The 3,730-nt window shown below is 43.6% G+C and overlaps 1 pseudogene; it reads right to left on the minus strand.

The window, feature by feature from the left end:
* Window positions 1-395: 395 nt before the first annotated feature.
* On the minus strand, window positions 396-1,563 carry LOC119290087 (annotated as a pseudogene).
* Window positions 1,564-3,730: the final 2,167 nt, after the last annotated feature.

Consider the following 3,730-nt stretch of genomic DNA (forward strand, 5'->3'; position numbering starts at 1 on the left):
TTACAAACGAAAATGCAATACCTAGCTTCTAAGAAAATGCCTAGGTGCATTCCTGTTATAAAAATACATTCACTGAAAGGACGTGAGCAAGACCAATTTTTTTTTATCTTAATAGTGTCATCCTTGCTTCTTAACAATGTGAATTGGAAGTAAAACTTTGTGAATAGATGAACAATAGAAAGTTACAACAACATACATAGATACTCCATGGTTCAGAACATTAGCATGATGTTCATGGCACCATAATAAGCACCAACTATTGACATCCAATTGCTACCACAACCATCCAAAATAACATGTTTTATAGGTAGTACTGATATAACAATAAATGAGAAGAGTACAAATGAAAGACATGATGTGAATCCAATGGAAAAACAAACGAGTAGTCTTCGACATTACACAAGCCCTGCTGAGAATGGAGACTCGTTGTCTTCTTCTTGCATCTCATGGAACATAATTGGTGTAATGTTATCTTTGAGGCGGTGTTGAGTGAGCAACATGCGATATTGACTCTTCCCTATGTTCACAATACCTAAGAAGTTGCCATCAATGTCGAGACACAGCACATATTTTGAATTAAACCTGATCAGCAACTCATGCTCGTTGAGGACAACCATATCATTGAACCACTACACTGTTGAATGAAGTGGTGTTTTCATTTTCTTTTTGAAAGAAGTTAAATAAAGTTGTCGTGATGCCTCCACCGCTGACACATCAATCCGATACTTGAAAGACCATATTTCAGCGTCATAATCCAGCATCACCCAAACATCCATAGCAGTGAAACGAGGAGTCGAGCTGCCCCAGAAAGCAAGTGTCTCCTTCAACTTTTGTGTCAAACACAATAATGTCTCTCCTGTCTCCTGTAATTTCATTGGTGGAATAAGGACACCAATGCAGGCTGCCATGGTGGTCTATTGGTAGTGGACAATGAGGCAAATAATGCAACCCATTCAGTAGCATATGTTCCACGGAAGCATGTCTCACACAACGTCTTGATGTAGCTGGTATTCTGACTATGACGTGCCTCGGCTCGGCGGATCCCACTGTGAGGACATATAAGCTGAATATATGTGACCGTGAGACCCAGAGCACCCTGTATTCTCCAGTTGGATGGTCCCGGTAGAAACCGATTACGTTGTTTCCGGCTTTCCCAACTTGAGGCTGCGGTAGGACAACATGCCTGCGGATGAGCGGGTTGCAAATGTAGAATCGAGATCTCCGGTAGATGATGAGGAAGCCATCACATGCGGCTTGGATGCTATTCTCTAAGTGTTGTTTGGCACCCGAAAGACATGGCCAGATTTCTTGACTGGAAGCTTTGGCGCCCGCATCATGGAAGACGACGAAAGTGGCTGGCGGCCCCTGCCCATTGATTATGGGGAGTGACCGCTTCGAGCGGTGGTGTTCAAGCATAAATTCACTCGTGGAGGTGGCATCATGCCAGGACGTGCTGACGACACGACAACGACCAACGTCCTTGGGTGTCAACCGGACGAGTATCTTGTCGATGAGCTCCCCAGGCAAATCCTCGAGGAGTGTTTCCCCTCTTCTATCCGGCATGGTGCTCCGTTGAGTCAAGGGTCAACTGAAGAAAGCAAAAAAAGATTTATTGATGTCTTGGGTGACTAACTTAAATAAAGAACACAAGTAAGAAAGACTAGTTGTGGAAGACGAAACTGGTTTACCTTAGAAGATGAAACATGAAGAGTGGGCGAGGTTCCAACGATGGCGATGAATAGTGTCCGCAACACGGGTGTGTTTTGTCACGTCTAGCCATCCATACATGTATATTCAGCGCCAATAGCAGATGTAGAGAAAAATTAAGAAAAAAACACACACAAAGAGAGAGAAGGGAGAGAGAGAGAGAGAACGACAACTAGTTTGCACGGCGAATAAACTGTTCACCTTCGTCGTTGAAGATGCCACTTCGGCGTGCTCCCGAGGGATTAAATTGAGCAGTCAAGAAGATCTCGGCGTAAAGCAGGGTAGTACGTTGGCTGACCACAGTCGTGGGGGGATTCAACCCTTACCGGGTCTCGAATTGGATGTCATTGCCTAAGGTACGGAGGGGAGCAAAAGCTCGATCTAAAACCAAGGAGGTAGGACAACACAAGCGGCGGTTGTGTTTCGGATGAAAGGACAAGGGCCGAGCATGAGCAGAGGCTAGGTCTCATGGTGTGTTCAAATAGCAAGTCTTCAAGACTGATTTTGGTAAGTCTTAATCACTTGCCTTCTTAGGTAATGTTCATCACTTGCCTAGAAACTACAAAATTTAATATTATCCATTATTTCTTCTTCACATTGGCTTCCTTTTCTTCTTACCTCGTTGTTTGCACCTCGTGTTTCCTTCCCTATCCACATTGGACGGTCAAGACTAGCCAACTCGCTACCCCACAACCTCTTTGCCTCGGCCTGCCCCAACCATGAAAACAAAAACCAAGCCTTAGTCCCTCTACCATCCCTCTATCACCCCAAAAGGGAAAAACAGAAATGAAAGATTACAATGAAATTGCAGGAGGCATTGTATAAATCAAACTAAGTTAGTCAATACTCGCGAACGATCGTTCTATTGGGCTGGCCCGAGGCCATAGTTTTGCTATGGTGGTTTCCATATTTTAGTGTATGTGCTTTAGTAGTAGTGGCCTAAATTGGATGTGTTGGTTGTATCTAACTAATCACTATTAATTCCCCTGGCACCCCCTTGAATCCGTCCCTACCTGGTTTGTCATCGGTGATGGGCATTTCTCATGTGGTCAAATATTGACGGAGAAGTTACTTTTGACAGGACTAAATCCCTGCCTGCCAGGGATGACATTGTTACTAATGGTGGTCTCATGGTACTCATGTTATTAGTGGAGAATCCAGACTCCCTGGGGATGCCTTTGCTCTATTGATTTGAAAAAAAAAACATTACTCTTGGTTGCATTTATTTTATTCTTGCATCTTTTATTTACTTGTTGTCACCATTCACCCACAATATTTCAACCTCTGTATTCACTTTGCTTCGGATCTTCATTTACTTGCAGGCACTCTGTAACAATTCACTACAAGAAATAAGGACCATTTCTTGTCCTCCCTATGGGATCGATACTCTTACTTCGAAAAGGCTACAACTAAACCCTGTAAAAAGCCTCACCTGCGTGGCTTCCCTTGTCCAATCCACTCACCGACACCTCACAATCCCCTCTCCCTCGCCTCTGATGGCATGCAAGTACACATGGTTTAGTTGTGCTCTTTTCTAAGTAAGAGTATTGATCCCATGGGGAGCACACGGGAATTGGACTTTGTCTCTTGTAGAAAATTATGGGAATTGTGCCAGCCAGTTAGTTTTAGATGAAAATCAAACTGATGGTGAAAGATAGCAAGCATCATATGAATGGCAGTGAAAAAAATGGATGATGGATCAGAGTAATGCATGTAGGAATCCTCTAGGGTTCAATATTACAAATGAATTGAGATGTATGGCAAAAAAATATGATGATGGATATGGTCGATGTTGGCATCTCTTTGTATGAGGTGTTGGCAATGGTGAGGTCCTCCTTGCCGATTCCCCCTCCTAATGCCTTCTGGAAGCTAGGGTTCTTCATTCCGGAGAGGTTTCTAGTGGCTATGGGTGTCTCCTCCTCAATCCGATTGCACGGGGAAGAAATACTGAACCAAGCGTTACACCTTGCTACTTAATTCATTAGTGAATGTGCCACAAATCCATGCAATAGACTATTCATTT

This window comes from Triticum dicoccoides, chromosome 4A (genome assembly GCF_002162155.2).
Source record: "Triticum dicoccoides isolate Atlit2015 ecotype Zavitan chromosome 4A, WEW_v2.0, whole genome shotgun sequence".
Taxonomy (NCBI): domain Eukaryota; kingdom Viridiplantae; phylum Streptophyta; class Magnoliopsida; order Poales; family Poaceae; genus Triticum; species Triticum dicoccoides.